The 26,790-nt window shown below is 44.1% G+C and overlaps 1 pseudogene; it reads left to right on the top strand.

Moving 5' to 3' along the window:
• Window positions 1-3,883: 3,883 nt before the first annotated feature.
• LOC148118231 (small ribosomal subunit protein uS5 pseudogene) lies at window positions 3,884-4,766 on the top strand (annotated as a pseudogene).
• Window positions 4,767-26,790: the final 22,024 nt, after the last annotated feature.

Genomic DNA, 26,790 nt, shown 5'->3' with positions numbered 1-26,790 from the left:
AAAACCCCTTCCCCAACGTAGCACATCTCCTGGCTTCCATTGAGAGGTCAGCACGTCTTTGAAATAAACAGGTTGGTTTAGTTCAGAAGTTTTTTCCATTATCCAATGCCTCTCTGCTGCTGTTGTTCCTTTCTCATTAGCAATAAGAAAATTCAAGGTTAATAAAGCATTATGCAATCTATTTCTGGGGGTATCTTTCGTCCCTTTCTGTTTGTTTAGCATATCCTTTATAGTATGATTTGATCTTTCTATAACTGTTTGACCTGTAGGATTGTATGGTATACCTGTAACATGCTTAATATTATAATAAGCAAAAAATCGTTTCATTTTCCTAGATACATAAGCTGGACCATTATCTGTTTTTATTTGTGCAGGTATACCCATAATGGCCATAACTTCTAATAAATGTGTGATTACTGAGTCAGCTTTTTCTGAGCTTAAAGCAGTTGCCCACTGAAAGCCTGAATAAGTGTCAATGGTGTGATGTACATATTTTAATTTGCCAAATTCTAGAAAGTGAAACACATCCATCTGCCAAATTTCATTCCTTTTAATACCCTTTGGATTAGTCCCTGCAGGCAATGGTGTTTGGTTATAAAAAGAGCAAGTAGGGCATTTCTTTACAATCTCCTTAGCTTGTTGCCATGTAATAGAAAACTCTTTTTTCAAGCCTTTGCTATTGACATGATGTTTTTTATGAAATTCAGATGCCTCCAGCACACTACCAATCAATAATTGATCAATATCTGCATTACCTTGTGCTAGAGGACCTGGCAGACCCGTATGGGATCGGATATGCGTTATATACATAGGGCAGAGCCTGTTTCTGATCATGTCTTGTACCTGGATAAACAATAAGGTCAGTTCTGTATCATCAGGTATAAATTCAGCAGTTACAATATGCAAAATAACTCTTTCTGCATATTGTGAGTCAGTAATTATATTAAGAGGTTCTTTAAAATCCCTAAGCACCATAAGGATGGCATATAATTCTGCCTTCTGGACAGAATCATAAGGACTTTGTTCCACTTTACTCAATTTTTCTGATTTGTAACCTGCTTTCCCTGATTTATTAGCATCGGTATAAAATGTATGGGCTCCGGTTATTGGAGCATCACGGACAATTCGAGGGAGGATCCAAGAAGTTCTCTTTATAAAGTTAAGTCTCTTGTTTTTTGGGTAATTGTTATTGATTTCTCCCAAAAAATTAGCACAAGCTCTTTGCCATGGTTCATTGTCTTCCCACAACTTTTTTATCTCATCAGCAGTGAAAGGCACTATAATTTCTGCTGGGTCTATACCTGCTAATTGACGAAGTCTCAATTTTCCTTTTATAATCAATTTAGAGACTTTTTCCACATAAGTTTTTAATTTTTTACTTGGTTTGTGTGGTAAAAAGATCCATTCTAAAATAGTATCTTCCCTCTGCATTAAAATTCCTGTAGGAGAAATTCTGGAAGGCAATATAACTAGAATGCAACTAAGATTTGGATCCACCCTATCTACATGTGCCTCCTGTAAGAGGCCTAGTGCTTTGGGCCCCGTGTCCCTGTGCTGGGGTTAAAGGTCAAGCTGCTTGCAGCACTCCGAATCAGTTATGGCAGATGGCAGGGGTTTCAAACAGCTTGCTGGAACTTCAAAGGGAGCTTGCGCTGTGAGTTCTTTGACTCATGTTGCAAGGAAAAATTTAAAAATCTGTGCCGAATAGGGCAAAGTAAGCCGGCAGAGACTGTCCGGACCTGTGTATCCTGGGAGGCCAAGCTGGGGGTGGGGGGGTGGGGCGGTTCTTAAACTAAACGCTGGGCACCAATTATCGGCGAATCAATCCCACACCAGTTATGTTTTAAGGGGTTATTTATTTTGGGGGGTAAAACTTACATACACCATAAACCGTCAGGAAGGGAGCTGGAGCAGGAGCCGGGAGCAGGAGCTGGGACCAAGCGCCGGAACCAAGAGGGCCTGATCCGAATCTGTGTCTCTTTTTAAAAGAGAAATATACCACGCCCCAGTGGGCTGGTATTTCAGTGGCTATTGGCTGACGGAGCGGAAGATACTCCCACAGCAACAAGGAAAGAACATCCAGTTTCTGGTTAGCTTTTGGTGCTTATAGCTCTGACCCTAATTTTAGTTTTTTATTGTAAGTCCAGACATTAACAATATAAAACATAAATGTCCCATAGTCGTAACTGGTTTTTTTTTTAATTAAAATCTTTTAAATGTCTTTCTGCAATATCAGAAATAAAGTACTTCTTGATCCCACCCTCGACAGCATATACACAGCCTGTCTTTTAGACCTCAGCCTGCTCCATTTCACTGTAGCTGGTACTTCTGGTGACAACCACCTGGCACTGGCATCTCTAAAACTGTTAAGGTCCATTGTTGCAACTGCACATTCTTTGGGGCTCTAGTCCTGCCATACATGTGTAAACCTCAGCTGTTTCCTGTGATCCCTTTATGTCTTTATGACCATTATCACCTGGGTGACTCTTAGATTAACAAAGTCTAGCTGGCAGAGCAACATAAAAACATTGAGGTGTGGGGGCTGGAGAGATGGCTCAGTGGTTAAGAGCATTGCCTGCTCTTCCAAAGGTCCTGAGTTCAATTCCCGGCAACCACATGGTGGCTCACAACCATCTGTAATGAGGTGCCTTCCTCTGGCCTGCAGAATATTGTATACATAATAAATAAATAAATATTAAAAAAACATTGAGGTGCAGCTTTAATACTTTAAATCATATATAATATATGATTATATATATCAAACCTTATTTTTAGAGTCATCATACAAAAAATCCAGCTTAATACAAACTCCACATGGTCACTTTTAACCAAGATGGTAATGAAATCATGTGGCATCCATTTTTTTGTTTTTAATTCTAGCACAATGACAATCCAAAATCCAAAATGAAATCATGCCTTATGGTTTCTTTTAAATTACCCATGCACAACATTGGTTCTGTGAACCCAGCAGGTTATTCCTTTCAGCTGAGGACTGCCAGGGATCCTGGAATCTTCTAACTCTTCTTCTATATGATTGCTTTTCCAACTTAAAATCAATGGAATTCTACACCCAACATGAAACGGTAGGTTCCTCTCACACATCTGGCCATGCCTCCATGAGTGTGCGATCCCTCGGCAGTGGCTCACCCATGTAATAAAGGCCCAATACTGGTCAACCACTTACCCATTGGGCTTAAAGCCCCTTGTTTGGGCCTCCGACTCCGCATGAAGACGTAGGGGTTCAGTTTGTGCCCACCAGTTATCACAGCCCCTGGCCTTTGAGTGACGATCCAAAGTCATCATGAAACAAGGTCCGTACTGAACTTCCAGGACGCTGGAGTTCAGTCTCTGGATTCTCTTGCCTTACGTGTGGAGACTTGCAATGCCCCCACTGCCCCAGATATCAAGCTACATAGCTTACAGTCTGCCAGTGATTGTTGGCTGGAAATGCAACCTACATTTTCTATGTTTTTCTATCCACTTTTATCCTGCATGTAATCACATCCATGCTCAACAGTGTCGCCACTGCTGGGCTCCAGCTCCCCGCCTGGCAGTGTAATGATCTCTCTGTCCCGCTGGTACCCACTGTACTGCCTCCTGTCACAGCGGCAGAATCGGTCTCTCTTCAGATCACGGAGCCCATTTCTGTCACTGCTGCGCACACTGCGGGCAAAAATCCTAAACCTGGGCCTTCTACCAGGTTTCTGTCAGTCCCCTGGGACAATTGGCAAGATCACCGCTGACACTTCCCACGAGCAAGGTTCTTGGGCTCCGCGCTAGCACTGCATAGACCCGTGGGAAACAAGTCGACATTTCTAACTTCTACCGGCAGACGTTTAATTTGAAAAGTTACACCAGCTTCTTCTTCTTCTGGAAAACACCAATGGCGGATGACGCCGGTGCAGCAGGAGGGCCCGGAGGACCCGGGGGCCCAGGATTAGGAGGCCGTGGCGACTTCTGCGGAGGATTCGGTAGCGGTCTGAGGGGCCGCGGCCGTGGTCGAGGCCGCGGGGCTCGCGGAGGTAAAGCTGAAGACAAGGAGTGGATTCCCGTCACCAAGCTGGGCCGCCTGGTTAAGGACATGAAAATCAAGTCCCTAGAGGAGATCTACCTGTTCTCCCTGCCCATTAAGGAGTCCGAGATCATTGACTTTTTCCTGGGAGCATCCCTAAAGGATGAGGTTCTGAAGATCATGCCCGTACAGAAGCAGACTAGGGCAGGCCAGCGGACCAGGTTCAAGGCTTTCGTCACTATTAGGGACTACAATGGTCACGTAGGTCTCGGTGTTAAATGCTCCAAGGAGGTAGCCACTGCCATCCGAGGAGCCATCATCTTGGCCAAGCTTTCCATTGTCCCTGTGCGGAGAGGCTACTGGGGGAACAAGATTGGCAAGCCCCACACTGTGCCTTGCAAAGTGACAGGCCGTTGTGGTTCTGTGCTGGTGCGTCTCATTCCTGCCCCCAGAGGCACTGGCATAGTCTCCGCTCCTGTGCCCAAGAAGCTACTGATGATGGCTGGCATTGATGACTGCTACACATCAGCCAGGGGCTGCACTGCCACCCTGGGCAACTTTGCCAAGGCCACCTTTGATGCCATCTCTAAGACCTACAGCTACCTGACCCCCGACCTCTGGAAAGAGACTGTGTTCACCAAGTCTCCTTATCAGGAATTCACTGACCATCTAGTGAAAGCCCACACCAGAGTCTCTGTTCAGAGGACCCAGGCTCCAGCTGTGGCCACCACATAAGGGTTTTTATACAAGAAAAATAAAAGTGAATCAAGTCTGTTTAAAAAAAAAAAAAAGAAAAAAGAAAAAAGAAAGAAAAAGAAAAGTTAACACCATGTGGACAACCATGACTGCGGCCATTTTCTTTGAGCTTAAAACAAAGGGATGAGCCAGAGACTCTGAGATCCGCCCTTAGCCAGCTACACACCTGTTACTTTTAAGTCTCTTACAAAAACACTGTATATGTGATTCAACCCTGCTCTAAAATATATTAAGCTGCCCTCCACTACCGTCAGTTCTACTGTTAAGCTTCTATTGCAAACAGTTTTTTTCTTTTTTGTCTTTCACAAATATAAGTATCACCTGTTAAGTTAAGAGCCAGTACAGTCAAGCTCAGACGTAGCTCTCCAGGCAGATTCTAAGCTGTAGTTATACCTGATAAACAGCCTCAACTGCTCAGAGATCTGGGGAATATGGCATTTGAATGTTTAATTAGTAAAAGACTTTCCATAACAGAGGGATATCTTGGCTCCTAGCAGCAGCACTCTATTTCCTACAAAGAAGACAGACAGGCATAGAACAGGGTCCATCCACAATTCACTTCATCAAGTGAAAGCACTAACCATTGGGCAGAACTGCCTTTGATCTAAACTGAAGCTCTCCAGATGTAGACAAAGAATCAAATGGAATCGGCTGCCTAGCTGCTCAGGCTGAGGTAGGTTTGTCTTCCTACAGATTTCCTAATCCACAGGATCTTCTAAAACCTGGCAGGCCCTGTGCTAAACAGCAAAAGGAAAATACAACCCTCAGTGAGCATGGAGGATTCTGAGGAGTAAGTCTAGGTAGCCAACCAAGTAAGCTCTCTGTCGCTTTTAAACCAATAGCTCAAGAAAAATTTTATCCTTCTCAAAGATCTCTGATGCAGTTTGACAGCTGAGAGGTTTTGTCAGTTTAAAAGGACAACTTCACCAAACAAATTTCAGTATAACTTCTTAACATGCTCTAAATATCTTAAAGGTGTTTTAAGATACACAAATGCAGGTTATTAAGGTGTGTGCCTGCAGTTATAAAGGTGTGAGGACAAATATAAGCTATCAAATTTCTCTCTCATGCTGCCTTTCATAGTCTTAAAAATACTTTTCCTTGTGCAAAGACATCTGTGGCAGTCATTCTGGCATAAATGTGCTGCTGTTTATACAATGTATGTGTCTAAAACTTACATTTTCACAAACTCAAAGAATTCTTGTGAGTTTCAGGGAGCTGAATTGAAGGATACACCTTAAACAGGTCAGATACACCCTTCTCAATTTCCTAGTCTTGAAAATTTTTTTCTGTCCTAAACTTAAATTTATCCTCTGTTCTGCCAACATCTTTCCAGGTCCAAGAGACACTGGACAGTTCCACACCACAAACCCTGGACAGGAGTAAAGCTACTCCAGGATATGACCAGCATCCAGCTCTCTAGGCCCTCAAGGAAGACTTCAACACCACAAATAAGCAGGATTCTTGAGAATCTGCCATCCCAATTCCTTCAACCTGCTATGTCTAACTCCCTGGGTTTTTTTATTATAAGAAAAAGATGGAAATGTTGTAATCTGCTCATTTGGTCTGTCACCTGGGTACCCTGTCCTTTAAGACACAAGCCCTGCCCACTCCCAACCTCCCCACTTCTGCTGAGGCAAGTGGATCTCCTGCCTTCTCTGTCTCTCTCTGTCTCTGTCTCTGTCTCTCTCTGTCTCTCTCTCTCTCTCTCTGTCTCTCTCTCTCTCTCTGCCCTTCTTCTGGAGAGGCAGCTTCTGCCTCTCTCTCTCTCTCCTCTCTCCCTCCCCCTTCACCTCTTCCCTTACTCCTCCATAACTATAGGAGGAGTGGCCGCTTGTTGGTTCCTGGCTGCCCAGCTAGCTTAGACCCAAAATAATCACAGAGAAACTGCATTAATTAAATCACTGCTTGGCTCATTAGCTCTAACATCTTATTGGTTAACTCTTACATTTTAATGTAACCTATTTCTATTTAATCTGTGTATCACCACATGGCTGTGGCTTACTGGGTAAAGTTCCCAGCATCTATCTCCAGTGACTCCATGACTTCTCTCTAACTCCACCCTTCTTTCTCCCAGCATACAGTCTAGTTTGCCTTCCTAGTTCTGTTCTTCCCTATCGTAGGCTCAAATCAGTTCTTTATTCATTAACCAATAAAAGCAACACATAGCCAGAAGGACCTCCCACACCATTTTCCCTTTTCTGTTTAAGCAAAAAGGAAGGCTTTAACTTTAACATAATGAAATTACATATAACAAAACAGGTATCAAACAAGAATTACAGTTACAGCTGGGCAGTGGTGATGCATGCCTTTAATCCCAGCACTTGGGAGGCACAGGCAGGGGAATCTCTGTGAGTTTGAGGCCAGTCTGGTCTACAAGAACTAGTTCCAGAACAGGGTTCAAAACTACAGAGAAACCTTGTCTCGAAACAAACAAAAAAAAAAGAATTACAGTTACAATATTTATATCTACTTTATCTTTTATCATATCTAAGCAAAACTATAGCTAACTAGCTTTTCTTCAACTCCATCAAAGCCTCCAGAAGGATGTAATATTACCTAAGTAAACAATAAATTCATTGTAAGCAACTTCCAAAACTCTAGAAATGACAGAGGCATCTCGCTGCCTGGACAGTCGCCCAAGGTTCTTCTGTACCATTGGAGCATCCAATCTTCAGCCCACAGGCCCTTAGTCCTGTGCAGGAAATTTCAAAGACAGTTCCACCTATATTGGCACTTTCTTCTGCGTCCTGCAGAATGTCTGAAAGACTCTTTTATTAAGCAGGATCCCCAAAGGGCCATCTTTAGGCAAGTTCAGCAGTCATTTCTCTGTGGGCCCTGCATGTCCAGTCAAGAAGTCCAGGAAAGAGCAGTTTCTTGCCCAAATGGCTAACCAACTCCATAAGGAGCTTCTTCAATACCCATCATCCTCTTGAAATAGCTTGATGCTGCCAGGAGGAGATGTGTCTCACTGTCATGAAAAGTCATAATTTCTTAAAACATTTAAATGCCATATTCTGAAGGTCTCTGAAAGATTTGAAGAATATTTATCTATCTGAAATACATCTCTGTACATTTAGAAAATCTAACTAATATGACTACAAACTTGACTATTATAAATGACTATCTATTAACCTATATTTCTTTTTTGTTTTCAATTTATTTAGTTTAGTGTATTGTGTAAATGTTTGGCCTGCAGGAACCTTTGTAGCATGTGCATGCCTGGTGCCCATAATGGATCACCATGTGGGCACTTAATCTATATTTATTAATTATACATTACATTTTAAATAAACTATACAATCACAATACCTTAATCAAGTGCAGAAATACACATATAACAAGATTGACCTTAAATTTTTATTAATAAACCAAGATCCATACCAAGGCAAATCTCTATAGCATATCCCCCTTTAAATGTAAATAAACATTTATAGACAATATCTGGAAATATGAGCGTAGTTCTGTCCAAACTTCTTTCTACTGTTTATTGGACAAAATAATTTTTTGAGGAGTGTTCAAATGACCTTTCAAGAGATCTTGGTCCATCAAACCACATTAGTCTGGAAGGATTCCACAGGTTCTTATCCTTGGTGGAAAGAAAAGAAGAAACTCTTTTCCAAAGCAACATATCCTTAGATCTAAATTTGGAAATCATAATACCTTTATAATATACACACTGGTTTAGCTTAGCAGCCCATACAATAAAATGTCTCTCTGTACTTAACTCATTCACAGACAAAAAATTTAAATATAACACAATAATATACATAATCCAGACTCTCTGTGAATTTTCCATTTTTACATGGCTTATTTTTCTTTACTCTTTTTAATCTATGACTATCTGTACTCTGTCTCTTTAATGACTTTACCCTTTTTTTAAAGCATTAACTTTATTTTATGACTTTCTATACTTTTTTCTTCTCTCTACCAAGCTTACGTACATTTATCCAACACTGTGACTCATCTGGATTTGTCTTTATTGCATATCTGTAATTCTTTGTCCAGGAGTGCTTTTTAAAGTGCTAAGCGCCTCTTAAAACTTAATCTGTGCCATTACTGTGGTATATATGGTAATTTCTGCTTGCCCACCCAATCTAAAACTTAAACTGTGCCATTACTGTGGTATATATGGTAATTTCTGCTTGACCACCCAATCTAAAACTTAAGCTGTGCCATTACTATGGTATATACAGTACTTTCTGTTTGTCCACCCAATCTAAAACTTAAGCTGTGCCATTACTAGGGTATATGTGGTACTTCCTGTTTGCCTGCCCAGTCCAGCATGGTGAAGCCACTTGTGCCTCTGAGAGCCATGCCCACAACCCCATTCTCAGGCACACAGCCAGTCCATGTCACCATTAGGCAAGCTGCAGCAGTCTGCTCACAAACCCTACTCAAATGCTCTGTAGCCAGATAGATCTCCTGCCTGAGAGAGTCAGAGTTTGTGCTGGCAGCACGACCCAGAAAGCCAGCATTTGAAAATGGTGTGGCTATTTTTTCATCAGGAAGACCTCTCTTAAAGGAGCTGTGTTTCCCACAGCTAAGGAAAAAAATGCATCTAAACTTTGGGGGTTTTGTGTCTAGAGTTCCTTTCCAAGCTCTCTCAGGTTTTACATGGATTTAGTCCACCACGTTGGGTGCCAATTTGTAGGAGGAGGAGGGGGGCGTGTGTTGGTTCCCAGCTGCCCAGCTAACTTAAACCCAAAATAATCACACAGAAATTAATTAATTAATTATTAAATCACTGCTTGGTCCATTAGCTCTAACTTCTTACTGGCTAACTTTTACATACTAATTTAACCCATTTCTATTCATGTGTGTAGAGTCACATAACTGTGGCTTACCAGCTAAAGTTCCATGACCTTTCTCTAACTCCTCCCTTCTTTCTCCCAGCATACAGCCTAACTTTCCCTGTCTAGTTCTATTCTTCCCTGCCATAGGTCAAATCAGTTCTTTATACATTAACCAATAAAAGTAACACATAGACAGAAGGACCTTCCACACCACATAACCCACTAAATAAACTCTATACCCTTGCTCTCTCTGCTTGGCATATCTATCTGTCTCTGACATAGCCCCCCGGCCACCAGCCAGGGGACCCCCCAAGGCCTCAGATCACCCACCACTGCCCCTCATGGGGATGGCCTCAGGTTACCAGCATTATGAATGATAACAGTTACTAATTAACTTTTACATAGTTTTATTTTAATTTTAACAGATTTTTACCATATCTGACAAAATAAACTTATAAATCTGAAGCTACAGCATGTGACTGTTCTACTTTGTTTTCTTTTTCTTGTCATTGTGCCGGGGGCTCAGACTGACAGAGGGACAGAGGAACCTTTTAAATGAGCATGGGTCTAACAAAGGAAGAGCCATAATGCAGCTCTAGATCTAGATTTTCAATTTAAAAAAATCATAAAACAGTTTTAACATGATCTATACCAAAAAGTCATCTGAATTTCTGCTAACCCAAATTTAGTAATCAGAGCTCAGAGATAAATTTCTGAAGTCAGGCCTGTAAATGTGGCCACAGCAGCGATGGGTGGCAGAGACAGCGAAAATAGCCAAACCATTTCTGTCTCAGCTCCATGCTTGCAGGAAAACCTACATAGACAAACTTCTCCACAAAACAAGCATATTCAGTACTTGCAGGTATGAGAAACCACAGCAAACACAGTTCACAGTTCACATCCCCTTCTGACCGTCTATAACTTTTTATAAACCTTCAATTCGTGTTTCCTCTCTTCGTTCTTTCAGTCTCCTGCATTCTCCCTAGCTTTACAGACAACATAAAAACTCTCACCAAAATCTTTCTTATGGTTTCCCTCAGTAGTTTATAATATAGTATATGGCTATAATATTTTAAACAAGAACAGAAACAGATACTATAACAAAAATAATTTTAAATTCACATCGCATAAATCCTGTACCAGCATAAAACATCTGAGACTAGCAGTAGTTTTTTTCCATACTGTAGCCAGCCCCTCTAAATGATCACAGATGTTTATAACCCATTGGATCTGAACGACCAAACCAGCTCTGGTGGAGGGAAGTCTGGCTATAGTGTCACAACATGCTCATCGCAGCTTAACACGTAAGCCAGTGACTGTGACTCATTGCCCTCGGCCCACAGAGCCCATCCTTGGCCAGGTTTGACCAGAAGTTGAGGCATGCAGCCCTCAAGGGAACCAATTCACCAGCATGGGAGAGGGCAGGGTGACATGCAGCATGGGTGGGTGAGGAAAGATTGTTAACTTTTCCAGCCATAGCAATTAACCCCAGATTCTCTTGTTCAGTGTTTGAAATCCTATCGGGGCACATCCGCCCCCTACAACTGTGGCTGGTGGCCTTGTTACATTGTAACAACAAGGCTACATAGCCCAGCCACCCATCCATACAAGCATGCTGCACCACAGCCTGTGCTTGTATGGCAAACCTGCCCGCGTTGTCCCCACACTACAGGCCAGGACTGCCTCCTTTCAATGAAATGTTTAAGGTGGGTAGAGGTGGTTTGTCTCACCCCTTTAGGAAAATATACCTCTATGTTTATGACCCTATCTCTAAAGTCCTGGAAGTGATCCAATACCAAAGTCAAAGTAGTAGTGATTTAAGTCACATCAGTCTCTTAAGTCAGAAAGAGAATGCACAAAAGACAAAAACAAAACAGCACATAGTGTGATGGTAAAAATAAAATGGCACTGTTTCCCAAGTGGTTGTGGTAGGCAGCGGGTCACAAGGAGCTGTGATAGTAAAATGCTGAGTTCCCCCAGTAGTCCAAAGGACACAAGGGCCAGCAGGTCCCAGGGAGGGAGTCACACAGCAGGTGAGAGACAGAAACATGGATAGGCACACCATACAGAGAAAGTGGGTATTTATTTAGTGGGCTATGGAAGGAAAAGGGAGAAAGGGAGAAGAGAGAAGAGCAGAAAGAGAGGCACAGAGAGAGGGAAGAGAAACAGAGAGAGAAAGAGAGGAGGGGAGAAGGGGAGAAGTGAGGAGAAGGGAGAGAGGCAGAAACTGACTCTTTGAGAGAGAGAGACAGAAAGGAAGGAAAAGGAAGATCCACTTGCCTCAGCAGATGGGGAAGGGAGTAGGCAGGGCTTCCCTCTTAAAGGGACAGGACAGACCATTACACATAGGACAATACAGAGTCCTTCTGGCACCTGGAAGCAAAACCGAACCAAAGACAACAGCCTCAAGCCACTTTGCAGGTGTAACCTTTCTATCTACAGAACTGAGACTCTGGAAGCATCTGGGTGTCTATCTACAAAAACCAGAGAGACCCACTCTCATACAGAAGGGTCCTGGGACCCAAATACAAAGGGCCCTGGGGATGTCTCTGCAGGTACCTGCCTGTGTGTATCTTTCTGCATGTCTGCATAGACCATCTACACGTTCTTACAGATTCTGGGCCCACTTACAGAAGAATATCCAAACAAAAAGACACAAAAAGAAATGTATACACAAAAAACTTAGAGGCTGGCTGAAGGCTCTACAGGGAGGTCCTGGTAGGCTTGGGGACGAGTTCCCAAATGTTATACCCAGATCATGGAGTCCTCCCACAAACCCAACTAGGAGACCAAGTCCTGTATGTAAAAGCAAAAAGCCTTTATTATGCACAAGTTTGCAAACATGTATCTAACATAATAGAGTGATCGGAAAGCTCAGTTAGGGTTGGGTTTTTATAGTAACAGAGGTAGGGGTGAGGGATTTCTAAGGTTCAGGACCCCTGATTGGCTGACATTTGTCTAGGGTGTCCTGGTGAAAAGCAATGGCTGTGTGCTGGCAGGTGATCCTATCTACAGCAGTTGGAATGGAAGGAATTTCCTTTGGATGGTCTGTTCCTGGATGGTGCCTGGGAGGTCTCAGTCTGTGGTCTTTCTTGGAACCAGGTATTGCCTCAGGGTAAACTACTGAGATCAGCCCTCTATTGAGCTTGTCATGGCTGGGTCCTACAGAGGAGCTGCCTGAAGCCAATGGCAATGGTCTACTTAACCCCAAAAGCTCTGAGGCAGTTTTCCCTCACTTTCACTCCATCTCCTTCAAGCAGGTGTCTTAATAACTGCACACACCAGGGCTCTTGAGATGGGTAGTTTCACATGACCTTGCTGATCCTGGAGTCTATTATGGTAAAAAAATAAACCACCCTGAGTGGCTGCAGTGGGTAGCAGGCCACAAGACCACAGCAGGCCATGAGACCATGGCAGGCCACAAAGGTAGCCAGTCCCAAGCAGGGAGCAACGCAGCGGGTGAGAGACAGAGACCTATTAGGCATGCCATGCAGAGAAAGTGGGTATTTATTTAGTGGGTTATGGAGGGGAAAGGGAAAGTGGGGAAAGAAAGAAGGGAGAAGAGGAGAGGGGGGGAGGAGAAAAGGAGGGGGGGAGGAGAAGAGAAGTTACCTCTTCGGGAAGCAGAAGGACGATCCCGCTTGCCTTAGTGGATGAGGGATGGAGTGGGCAAGGCTTGTCTCTTAAAGGGACAGGACAGACATTACAGAGTCCCCTTCCACTGAGGGCGCTTGTCCTTCCAGTTCTCAAAAGTGATTGCCTGCTCTGTCCTTCTCCAAGTCACACATTGGTCACAAAATGTTGTGGGAAGCGTGGTGTGGTCACATGTGTTCATACAAGTCCATGAAAGGAAGACTCAGAGGCACCTTGAGAATGAACTGAGTTAACTTAGCAGCTGCAGGGTCTCAGTCTCGATGGACTGAAGCAGTTTCCTTTAGCCCAGGGCATTTTTATTTTTTCCTATATTTACACTTTAGCCAGTAGACTTCTTTATCTCAACACAACCTGAATGAAGCTTCCAAAAAAACAATGCCAAGTGCAATACCTGATTCAGGAGGTACAGCAGTTTTCCGGGTCGCCCCTAAACCAAGTTTTACATAGGCTTTGTATCCATGGGAAACCCTCAGACAAGACTCACATAGGGCAACAGAAGGTATCTGTAACAAAGAATGGATTGGGTCCAGGTGCTGACTCCGGAGCTAGGCCAGGTACAGAGCCAGGACTACCAGTCCAGGGATGGCGCCACCTATGATGGCCTGAGCCCTCCCCCATTGATCACTAAATGTGATGCCTATAGCTGGATGTCATGGAGGCATTTCCTCAGCTGAAGGTCCTTCATGTGGTGACTCTAGCTTGTGTCTCGTTGACACACAAACCAGCCAGTACTGGGGGCGCACAAAGGTCTTTCTACCCACAGATCACTAGGGAACCAGGAACATTAACCACACAGGGTGCTTTCTCAAGACCAGAAAACTAGAAGTGGATATTGGTAAAGACCTGGTGGCCTTTTTACTATCTGTGGAGGCAAAGCTCACTCAAATGTCCCAGGATTATTATCTTAGACACCCCCTCCCTAGACCATGTTTTTTTTTTTTGGTTTTTTTGTTTGTTTGTTTGTTTTTTGGTTTTGGGTTTTTGGTCTTTTTTTTGTGCATGCCTTTAATCCCAGCACTTGGGAGCCAGCCAGGGCTCCTTGGGTCTTCAAAAACCAAAATCAAGACTGGTTAGTTTTATTTAGACAGTGGAAGAATGATAAATTTTGCCTTCAACAAAATAAACTTTTCCACACAAGTCGGAAAAGTTTAATGGTAACTCCGCAGGAGAATCTGAAATGTTAACAACATGAAGTATGTCACCCTTGTGACTTCATGGCAGATGACCCAAGGTTAAGTTTCTAAAAACCAGAGGCGAGAAACAACCTGGGTTGTAGCAACTTTAGGCTTCAAAGTGAAGCCAGCAGGTTGTCTTTGTCTTTGTTACTGGTGCCTTACAGGTGTGACAGAGACACTGACATCAGCATCGTGGGTCCTTGGAGCACTGACGAGGAGCACCAATGCACAGCCCAGCTGTGGAGTCTGGACCGCTCTCAGGCAGATCTAGAAGAAGATGATTTTCTTGTGCTTAGAGTTGGGGATCTGCCCCTTGGACTTCAGCCTCCGAACAGCCTCCCGCATGTGCTTGGGCTGCAGTGGTGGCATCTCTCCCCACTTCTCACACACATCCAGGGCTTCTTCTACTACCTCCCCCACAAAAACTTTAGAAATTCCAGACATGGCAATCACAACATTCTGGGACACAGAGGTCCCCGTGATAGACTGGATCAGCCTTTTAATGGTTGCCTTAGGGAAAGTTGACCGGCGATACATTTCTTAACGGTTCAGCTGCTCCTCAGAAAAAGAAGAGATGAGGATTTGCATCTTCTGAATCTCATCCTCGTCCACTTTCTGCTTCTTCTCTCTCTTCTCCTTGGTGTCCAGTTTCAGCCTTTTGGCTGCAGGAGTAAGTAAGGACGGGTCTTCCCTCTCAACTGCTGTTAGATCTGAGTACCCTCAGCAAGCAATACTGGCTGAGAAAGCATTTTCTTTCTTCCTGAAGGGTTAGATAATATCTGAGTCTTGCAGGACACAGGTTCTCTGCTGTATATTCACTACAGATGTATGTAGGGCTCTTTTGAAATATAAATGTTAGCTTGTGGGTCAGATTTATCCCACAATCTGTCATTTGTTGCTCTAGAATCACGGCAGTCTAAGGAAAATTCTGACTAGGCCAGAGATAAGTTGGGCATACATGATGATATGCATGTATACGTGTGTGTGTGTGTGTGTGTGTGTGTGTGTGTGTGTGTGTGTTGTTCGACCTCTGACCCACCCCCAGCCTCTCAATGGGGACTCTAGGCTGGGGCTCTACACCTGAGTTTCACCCCCAGCCTTGCTGTTTTAACTTGGGGACAGGTTCACTAAGTTCCCAGGGCCAGCCCTGAATTCATTCCATGGCCCAGACTAACTAATGCTCCTCAGCTGAGGTTACAGGCCAGGGACACCACAGTAGACTGAACAAACTTCTTTGTCAAGTTGTTCAATGGATAAAAGGAATATCAATGCCCAGAGAGGCTCAGCAGCAGGACCTTAAACTTTCTGGTAGGTGTGTCCCCTACCAGACCCCTGGCTTAGTCTCAGTTATTATGTCAGACACAGCCAAGAAGAGAAGAAGATTCCTGGGGACACACGCACTTACTGATCAAATGGCCTAAGCTGCGTAAACCCAGAGTGAGGCAAGTGGAGTTGGTGCTCCTTCAGTCTATTCTAGTGGCACATGGTGTTCGGGACATTACAATCCAGAGAAGCCTTTAATAGAGACCCGGGTGGCTGCTGCCACCTAGCGGGCACATCATCCCTTACCCCAGTTCCACCCGGGGTCTTTGTGAATTGAGAGACCAGTCATTATTTACTTTTAGCAATGTGGGGTGTGGGGAGGTGGCTAAAATTTTATTCAAAGGGGAAAATGGGTAGTTGCTACTTTTTCATGCAAAACCAAGATGACTTAATAGTGGCTGTGGTGAAGATATGTGCCTATAATCCCAGATCTTGGAAGGCTGAGTTCGAGGTATTCCTCAGTTACATAGCAAGACTTAGTCTCAAATAAATAAAAATAAACAGCTTCCCTGAAACAGTCCAAGGACTGGACAGGGTGAGTTCTTGAACACAGAATTTACATTTAGCCGTCCTTGGCCAGTTAGTCAGCTTTCTGCTGATCGACCCTGAAATGGGGTTTGAGGCTGGAAAATGAACATCTCAGAGCTCCAGCCTGCCCTCGTAAGGATTTGAGAGAGTGATTGATAGAGTTCCTTCTCCAATTGCATGTGCTCAGGGCTGCATCCGGCAGGTGGCGCTGCAGTAACAAAAGTGGCAGGGTCACCAAAGCTGTCGTTTTCTTCCTCCCTATGGGTTCCAGTGTGTGTGTGTGTGTGTGTGTGTGTCTGTCTGTCTGTCTGTCTGTCTGTCTGTCTGTCAGAGCAGCTCCTGGTATCCGGGAAATAGAAGTCTCCGCAGGAGCTGCTCACGCCTTGCTTCCATGGCAGCAGAAAGCGCAGAGATTCCACAGGCACGCCTTTCCCAAGGCAAGCGTCTCCAGCTGGGTTTAGGTGTGTTCCCTTCTCGGGGAATGCAGAACTTCAGCCACAAGCCAGGAGAACAGATGGAGTAGCACGCCAGGACAGCAAAGATCATACGTGTAGAAGCCAGCCACGATAAGCTACATATGAACAGATCACCCAAAGGAAGTTTTTGATTTCCAAGCATTATCGCCTGCCAGTGTAGGACTCAGCCATGGATAAGTTTAATGAGGGCCTGAGTCTCAGTAGTTTACCCTGAGGCAATACCTGGTTGCAGGAAGAACCATAAACTGAGATTACCCAGCACCACCCAAGAATAGAACATCCAAAGGAAAAGCCTAACTTTCCAATCATTGTAAATAGGATCACATGCCAGCACCCTCACCAGGACACTCTAGACAGATGACAGCCAATCAGGAGTCCTGAACCTCAGAAACCTCTCACCCCCACCTTTACTACTATAAAAACCGAACTCTAACTGAGCTTGGGGTTCTCTGATTGTTCCAATACATTGGATACATGGAGAGTCCAAGTTTGCAAACTTGTGTTGAATAAAGGTTCTTTGCTTTTGCATACGGGACTAAGTTTTCTGTGTTTTGCTTTGTGTCACATGTCTGTGTCTCATGTCTGTCTGTAAGCAGGCCCAGAAACCATAAGACAATCTAGGCAGATGCACAAAAAGATCACAGATGGGAGCCTGGGGAGACGTCCCCAGGGCCCTTCTGTAGGAGACTGGATTCCTTCAGTTTTGTAGAGAGCCCTGCGGGATGCTCCTGGTGTCTCGGTTCTGTAAATGGACCGTCAGGCAACACCCACAAAACAGCTTGAGGCTGTCGTCTCTGGTTTGGTTTGGCTCAGCGTCATGAGGATTTATCTGTTCATTGTCCTGTGTGTCTGTGTGTTGTTGTGTTTTTGTCCTGACTGAGACTGATCCTGACCGTCTGGGACAGACTCAAATCAGGACTTATCTGACTTTGATATTGGATCACTTACAGGACTTTAAAGATAGGCCATAAGCCTAGGGGTATATTTTCCTAGAAGGGATGAGACAAACAGCCTCTACCCACCTTAAACATTTCATTGAAAGGAGGCAGTCCTGGCCTGTAGTGGGGGGACAACGCGGGCAGGTTTGCCTACAAGCACAGGTTGCGGGGCAGCACACTTGTGTTACAAAGTAGCAAGGTCTCCAGCCACAGTTGTAGGGGGCGGATGTGCCCCAATAGGATTTCAAACACTGAACAAGAGAATCTAGGGTTAATTACTATGGCTGGAAAAGTTAACAATCTTTTCCTTACCCACCCACTATGCGTGTCACCCTGCCCTCTCCTTTGCTGGTGAATGAGTTTCCTCGACCTGCCCTGAGGGCTGCATGCCTCATCCTCTGAGTAAACCTGGCCAAGGTTTGGCTCCATGGGTCAAGGACTCTGGCTGTAAGTGGTAAGCTGCAATGGCCACATTGTGACACCAAAGCCAGACTTCCCTCCACCAGAGCTGCTTTGGTCGTTCAGATCCAGTGGGTTATAAACAGCTGTGATAATTTAGAGGGACTGGCTACAGTATGGAAAAAACTATTGCTAGTCTCAAATGTTTTATGCTGGTACAAGATTTTATGTGATATAAATTTAAAGTTATTTTTGTTATAGTATCTGCATGTTTCTGTTCTTGTTTAAAATATTGTAGCCATCCAATAAAATAATGGAGTACAGACCTAAACAGAGAACTCTCAACAGAGGAATCTAAAATGACTGAAAGACACTTAAGGAAATGTTCAACATCCTTAGACATCAGAGAAATGCAAATCAAAACAACTCTGAGATTCCATTTTACACCTGTAAGAATGGACAAAATCAAAAACACTGATGACAACTTATTCTGGAGAGGTTGTGGCGAAAGGGGAACACTTCTGCATTGCTGGTGGAAATGCAAGCTGGTATAACCCCTTTGGACGTCAGTGTGGTGATTTCTCAGAAAATTAGGAAACAACCTTCCTCAAGACCCAATAATACCACTTTTGGGTATAGATCCAAAGGATGTTCAATTGTGCCACAAGGACATGTGCTCAACTATGTTCATAGCAGCTTTGTTTGTCATAGCCAGAACCTGGAAACAACCTAAATGCCCCTCGATCAAAGAATGGATAAGGAAAATGTGGTACATTTACACAATGGAGTACTACACAACAGAAAAAATGGCAGCTTGAATTTTGCAGAAAAATGGATGTGGCTAGAAAATATTGTTTTGAGTGAGATAACCCAGACACAGAAAGACAATTATCACATGTACTCACTCATTGATGTAGGTGGGTCTTCTGTCTATGTGTTACTTTTATATGTCAAGTAAAGAGACTGTCTTGGCCTTTGATAGGACAGCAGCTTAGATAAGCGGAGTAGACCGAACAGAATTCTGGGAGAAAGAAGCAGAGTCAAGCAGATGCCATGGCTCTCCTCTCCGAGATGGACGCTGGTTAAACTCATGCCAGTAAGCCACAGTCAAGTGGCGATACAGATTATTAGAAATGGGTTAAAAGAATATGTAAGAGTTAGCCAATAAGAGGTTAGAACTAATTGGCCAGGCAGTGTTTAAATGAATACAGTTTCCGTGTAATTATTTCGGGTGTAAACTAGCCTAGGAGCCAGGATCCCTGCAGGAACACAGCCCGCCACTCTTTTTGCAACAATTCAGGTGGTTTTTTAAACATAAAGCAAAGAAAGCCAGCCTACAAACCACAGTCCCAGAGAACTTAGACAACAATGTGGGCACTAAGAGAGATTTACATAGATCTAAGCTACATGGGAAGTAGAAAGTAGAAAAAGACAAGATCTCCTGAGTAAATTGGGAGCATGGGGACCTTGGGGGAGGATTGAAAAGGGGAGGGGAGAGGCAGGGAGGGGAGTAGAGAAAAATGTAGAGCTCAATAAATATTAATTAAAAAATTAGGCCTTGTGGCCTAGGCCGTCATCTCAGGTACTCTGGAGGCCTAAGTTACAGAGTGAGTTCAAGGCCAGCCTGGGCAACTTAGGGAGACCATGTCTCAAAATAAGTAAAAAAAGAGGCCTAGGGAGTAGATCAGTGGTAGAGTGTTTGCCTAGATATATATATAGATAGGATTTAAAGTATTATATATATATATATATAAAGTATTTTATATATATATATATATATATATAGGATTTAAAGTATTAAAGCTGCACCTCAATGTTTTTATGTTGCTCTGCCAGCTAGATTTTGTTAATTTAAGAATCACCCAGTTGATAATGGTCATAAAGACATAAAGGGATCACAGGAAACAGCTGAGGTTTACACATGTATGGCAGGACTAGAGCCCCAAAGAATGTGCAGTTGCAACAATTGACCTTAACAGTTTTAGAAATGCCAGTGCCAGGTGGTTGTCACCAGAAGCACCAGCTACAGTGAAATGGAGCAGGCTGAGATCTAAAAGACAGGCTGTGTATATGCTGTCGAGGGCGGGACCAAAGAAGTACTTTATTTCTGATATTGCAGGAAGACACTTAAGATATTATAATATTTTAGAAAAAAGCTTTTAAATAAATTTATAAGGCTGTGGGACATTTGTACTTATAAAATATTGATAGAGGGCTTGGAACAGCATCCAAGCCTGTGGGTCTCAATCTTTTGGGGTACAGGGCCACCTGCATGTCAGGTGTTAGGACTGAGATTCACAACATGGGCAAAACTGCAGTAGTAAAATTACAACAGGAAAAATTCTGTAATGGAAGGATCACACGGAAAAATATATTAAAAGGTCAAAGCATTAAAAATATTAACTAACAATTTAAAAATGTATTTCCTTGTTCAAGGTCTTTTCAGACTTAGACATGTATGTTTAGCCTGTCTTTGCTAACTTTGTTGGGTTTAAGCTATTTGGATAAACTGAGTCATACATTTTTGTATTGATACTAAGAGATGTGGACCTCCTCTTCTGGGGAAGAAAGTTGTTTCTATATCAATCACTCTGGGGTAATTAGAGATCCAATGGCCTTGTTAAGGAAATGGAACACTCACATGGAAGCTGGAGGGTGTGAAACCTGTTCAACTGGTCCCCTTGGTTAACCACCTCACTTTCAGCTCTCGGCCCCTGTCTCATTAACAGACTGATGGCTTTTGTTCGAGAACGGGTCAATACTGTTCAACTGACTGATGGTATTGAGGTTCCAGTATCACCCTTTGATCCCCTGGACAGACGGACCCATGATTGAGTCCTGTCATCAGTACTCATTGCTACTTATGAAGGGGAAAACAGAGCAGCTTTCCCAGGGCAACTTGGTAGACACCTGCCAAGACGTGTTCTATAGATTAGCAGGAAGGTAGGCATGAGTCTCAGTTTGCCCTAGGGCAATGCTAACTCTTAGACTCCCTCCTGATCCCATTTCACACTGGGAACCTGTTTCTTGCTTCCAGGAGACGGCATTAACAGCTGGAAACAACCCGTTCTATTTTTACTCTCCGAATGACTAACTCAGTTTATTAGCTTTAATTCAAAATCATTACAAAGTAGGGAGTTCTAGTCTTGTGAAAGCTGCTAAATTATTATAGACTGTTAGGAAATACAAGTTAGTCAGTCATCCTTAAAGTATTGATATTATTAATTACGGAAATAAGCCTTATTTAGTTCCCTGTCTATGTTTTCAAAGTCAAACTTAAAACAAGTAATTAGAAAAAAAGTTTGTCTAATCAGACATACCTAGGCAGCCCTCATACTTCAGAGATCTACAGAATATAGCATTTAAAATAATGATTTAAAAGCTTACTATACTAGACAGAGACTCCGAGATCCTAGCAGTAACCTGTAACATGAGGGGTTGTTTGTTTGTTGGGGGTTTCTGTTCCGCTCCGTCCCCCAGCTGTTTAGTCCCAGAGAAAAATCACACAAAGGACTCCGTAAGTTATAAAGCTGATTGGCCCATTAGGTCAGGCTTCTTACTGGCTAACTCTCACATCTTGATTAACCCATTTTTCTGATCTATTTTAGCCATGTGGCTCAGTACCTTTTTCAGTGGGGCAGATCACATCCTGCTGCTTCGGTGATCTGGGCAGGAGTGGCAGAGGGAGCTTCCTACTTCCCAGAATATTCCCAGTCTCTACTTTCCCAGGAAGTAGTCCACCTCTACTTCCTGTCTGGCTTTCCTGCCTATACTGCCTGCCTGGCCAATCAGTGTTTTATTAAAATATGATTGACAGAATACAGACAATTCTCCCGCATCATTAGCAACCCAAGGTCTCCAAAGAAGATTATGGGGCACCATGGTGTCTCCACCTGGATTACGATGACACTGACCACTGGGCGAGATGCCCCAGTGCAACACCTGCTGCCAGGACCGGGTCCAGACTGTGGACAGACAGCAGGACATTGGAGAATTGGTTGCACAACTCTTGCCTAGACAAAATAAGGTCAGACTTTTCCATGTCCCTCTTCCACAGGAAAAAGTATTTTACCTTATGGGCCTGGCTAAGACAGTAAGACTGCTGTTCTGGATACTTCTGCCTCCAGTGCTATGAAGACCCGGGTATGACTAACTGTATATGGGCGCTGGTCCCTGTCAATTTTAATTGATTTGGAAACTACTTGGTCTGTACTCAGGTATAGTTTATTTATCCTTCTGGGATCTGTGATAGTATTGATGACTAGGGCAGTTATAATGTCAGTTTAGCAGCAAAAGGTATCCAGATCCTTCCACAAAGCTACAGCCAGCTTGCTAGCTCATTCTAAAGATACTGGGTCCCCTCTATAAAAAATGTTTTAAGGTCTGAGGATATAAAAGGTCTAAAAATGACTTAAGATGTAAATACAGATTAAGATATGGAAAATGTTGGTGATTTCTCCCCCTTTTCTGTATAGTTCTAATAAGATGCTAAAGCAACGACTGCTTACTGTGTGGGTCACAAGCTCAAGGTTTTAGATTTATTCTGGTTACCATTTAAATATGGACAGCAGAAAAATACACATGCTTCTTACCAAAATCTGTAGTTTTTGCTAGGACTCAAAGGTAGGAGTCCATTCCTTCTGTTTGCAGATGCCCATTGTCTGCTCTTTTTCTACAATATGGGTTTTTCTTTAAGTAAATAAATTTTAATTTCTGTCCCTAGTTTAAACTTATCTCAATAGGCTTCCACTTGGCTGGCAGACGCATCTAGGCATCAGTGCTGACTACAACCTGCTCTGAGTGGTGGTGAGCCCTGGGCTTCCTGAAAGCTGATGTGGACCAGCTGAAGGGACAGGATGTGAACACTCCCTGTCCCTTCAACAGAGTCTGAAGAATGTCCCATTGCCTGAATTCCCTCCCTACCTTTGGCTAGCCTTTCAACCTGCTTGGGCCCTGATAACAATGTCTCAATGTCAGCTTGAAGTAGTTGTGGAAAAAAGCACATCGTCCTATGCTCCCTGCCCAGAATAGGGTGAAAGACTGAGACAGTGGGGAGCTCCCTGGCATGGGGGACAAAATAGCTACCTATAGTGCCCATCGATATACCATAAAAATAGGCCCAGAGTTGTCAATAATGGATTCATTAACTAAAATAATTCTTAGGTCCCAATAATACCTCCTTAAAACCATGGACAAGAAGCAGGACCTCTGATTGGGTCCTGTCATCGGTGCTTGTGAAGGGGGAAATGTAGGAGCCAGCCATGATAAACTAAATAGAAGCAGACCACCCAAAGGAAGTTCTTTTTTTAATATTTATTTATTGTGTATACAATATTCTGGCTGTGTAGAAGCCAAAAGAAGGCACCAGACCCCATTATAGATGGTTGTGAGCCACCATGTGGTTGCTGGGAATTGAACTCAGGACCTTTGGAAGAGCAGGCAATGCTCTTAACCTCTGAGCCATCTCTCCAGCAATCCCCCCAAGGAAGTTCTTCACTTTTAACCATTCTCACCTGCCCTTGTAAGACTCAGCCATCAATAAGTTTAAGAGAGGCGTGAATCTCAGTAGTTTACCCTGAAGCAATACCTGGTTGCAGGAAGGACAATAAACTGAGAGTACCCAGCACCACCCAAGAATAGACCATCCAAAGGAAACGCCTAACTTTCCAACCATTGTAAATAGGATCACATGCCAGCACCCTCACCAGGACACCCTAAACAGATGACAGCCAATCAGGGGTCCTGAACCTTAGAAACCCCTCACCCCCACTTTCTCTACTATAAAAACCCAACTCCAATTACTGAGCTCGAGCTCTCCGATTATTCCAATACATTGGACACACGAAGAGACCGAATTTGCAAACCTATGTAAAATAAAGGCTCTTTGCTTTTACATACAAGACTCAGTTTCCTTGTTGGTTGGGGGAGGACGTCAAGGATCTGGGCATAACAATGCTGAACTTCCTTCTTTGAGAAGCACCAGTCATGATGTCAAGGCAAGCAGCTGCCAGCACCTGCCACCACCAAAGAGAAAGATCCCTCTTCTTCGATCCCTTTGGGCCCCACAGGTTCCGCCCTCCAGCCTCACTATCACGTCCACCCCTGTACCCAGGTGTCTCGAGCATTGCCATTCCTCGGGAGCTCGCTGCACTAAGGTTGCCGTCTCGTCCTGATGTGAAATGTGCGCATGTGTTTGAACGTTTGTGCTCCAACAGGTGGCGCTCTCTGGGGAGAGTGTGGAACCTTTGAAAACTTGACTACAGACAAGAAGTGAGTCACTGAAAGTGAGACTTGGGGGATTGTAGTCTAACTTGTTTCTGTGTCTCTACTTCCTAGTAAGCCATGATGCCTAGAGGCTACCGCCACAGATGCATTGTAGCCATGCCCCTCCACCACGGTGGACTATAATAGGTATTTCTGGTACCCAGATAGTAGGTTACTCCACCGATGTAATAAGCCAGATCAAGCCAAATTTAAAAGACCAGGTTTAATGAGCCAAGTGTGCCCCAGAAGTGAGGTGGTGGAGGGAGGAGAAATCACATGGCAGGTCTAGCGACTGGGGCTTAAATACCCTGTAGGCGTGGTCTTGAGCTTCGTGGGAGGAGCCTGGACTTTTTGTGGTCTTTCTGAGGGTAGCAGGATTTGGAGAGGAAGGAGTGGGGCTGAGGCGGAGCTTCCAACAGAATACTATATTCCTTGAAATCATGGGCCAAAATAAACCCATCCTCCCTGGCTTCCACCTGGTCCTCCTGGTCACCCCCTCTACTGGTCTAACAGAGCTTCCTGCTGGATCTTGAGCAGGTTCCACCGATCCTGACCTATGCAGCCCCCATCCTTCCTATCCCAGAGGGCCACACTTTATTAAACTGGCACACTCCTCACCAACACTGCCAGGTCTGGGGTTTGATTTTACCTCCTTACAAGTGAGTTTAGTATTGCACCATAGGGGCTGCTGCACGACATGATTGCAGGATCGGGGACAGGGTTCTCCTGCTCGCAGCACGCATGCTGCACGACGTGACTGCAGGATCAGGGACAGGGTTCTCCTGCTCACAGCACACACATGCGGCTCCCCTGGACTTGAAGGCTCCAACAGATGTGGTTGTCAAGGTTCCATGGGATCCAGAAAAAAATATATACTTTTAGGATGCATTTGGTTTAAAGGATTCTTTTTCTCTTTGTTTTTGAAGACAGGGGTTTTTTTTTTTTTTTTTCTGTGTAGCCCTGGCTGTCCAGGAACTTGCTCTGTAGTCCATTCTAGCCTTGAACTCACAAATATCTGCCTGTTTGCGCCTATGGAGTGCTGGGATTAAAGACATGAGCCACCACGTCCAGCTAATGGATTTCTGCAAAAGGAATTTCTACTCAGATTTAACCTTCTGGAGTAAAATTTCTGCCTGTGAGACATGCTGGTTCCTAAATCAAAAAATGCTAGGGTCTGGGGACTCAGCTAGAGCATCTTCCTGGAGGTCGGAGGGGACCAGGCGAGTGGTTCAGTCGGGGAGGGCTCCTTCTGTGACCCCCCCCCCCAGAGCTGGAAGATGCTTCCTGCTGCCTGAATCTGGTAGCTGGGAGATGCATGGAAGGGAAAAAATTAGCCTCTCAAATTGTCCTCTGACCTTCACCCATACATACACTGTGTTATGCATGTGTCCACCCATATACATGGGACTACATGCATACACACACACACACACACACACACACACACAAATAAACTAATAAGTGTATTTTTTTTATTTTTCAAGACAGGGTTTCTCGGTGTAACAGTCCTGGATGTCCAGGAACTAGTTCCTGTAGACCAGGCTGGCCTTGAACTCACAGAGATCCACCTGCCTCTGTTTCCCCAAGTGCTAGGATTAAGGGTGTGTGCCACCACCGCCTGGCTTTTTTTTTTTAATAAGTGGAATTTTTTTTAAAAAAAAATCTAAATTCCTAGCACCCAAGGAGATGGATCTGCTCTCGCTGCTTGAGAGGAAGAGTTGAACCCATGAAGCAGTCAGCGCGAGGCCAGCAGCACAGACAGTGATGTGTCAGCTAGGGCTGGCGCAGCCCCTTCTGACGGCCACCATGGTTACTATTTGGGCTGGTGGGATGGACTCAGCATTTCCTGGGAATCTTGTTGATGCACACTTGGCCATGTTCCAACACGACTCCACACCCAGAGAGGCAGAGAGCTGGAACCCCTCCAATCGGGAGGATGTTTTAGTTTTGGTTTTTGGATGTGTTGACTGTTTGGTGGCTTTCTCCCTATTTAACTAATAATCGCTGTCCGTTCAGCCTTGTCATTACCAGCTTAGTTTGTTATGGGTTATTTAGTTAAATTGCAACGTGTAATGATGCGGATTTGCCTCAACCCCCGCGTGAGTGTGGCCTGCAATTTTCCACTAATTAGGCGTTTTAAAGACACATACGCATTTATCTCCTCAAATCTGCATCAAATGTATGCATGTTGCCAGAGCAGATGAGCGCGGCGCTTGCCCCTCTCCAGAACTCAGTCCCTTGTTCCCACGGGAAGGCAGCAGGAACTCAGACTCTTCCTGTCGTCTGAAGGGAGGCCCCAAAACAGAGGTCTGTACAGAGGTGCTGGGGCCACATCGGCAGGTGTAGGGCTTGAGGACATAGAGATAGAGCAAAATAAAATCCATCAAGGACCCAAATTCCCAGCCTACCTCAGCCACCAACCCCAAAGTCCAGCCCACCTGTCCCGCCTGAGTCAGGCACGCGCTCTGA

The sequence above is a fragment of the Myodes glareolus genome, chromosome 24 (genome assembly GCF_982192425.1).
Source record: "Myodes glareolus chromosome 24, mMyoGla1.1, whole genome shotgun sequence".
Lineage (NCBI taxonomy): Eukaryota > Metazoa > Chordata > Mammalia > Rodentia > Cricetidae > Myodes > Myodes glareolus.
The sequence above is the reverse complement of the archived record's forward strand: the minus strand, read 5'-3'. Positions and strand labels throughout refer to the sequence as shown.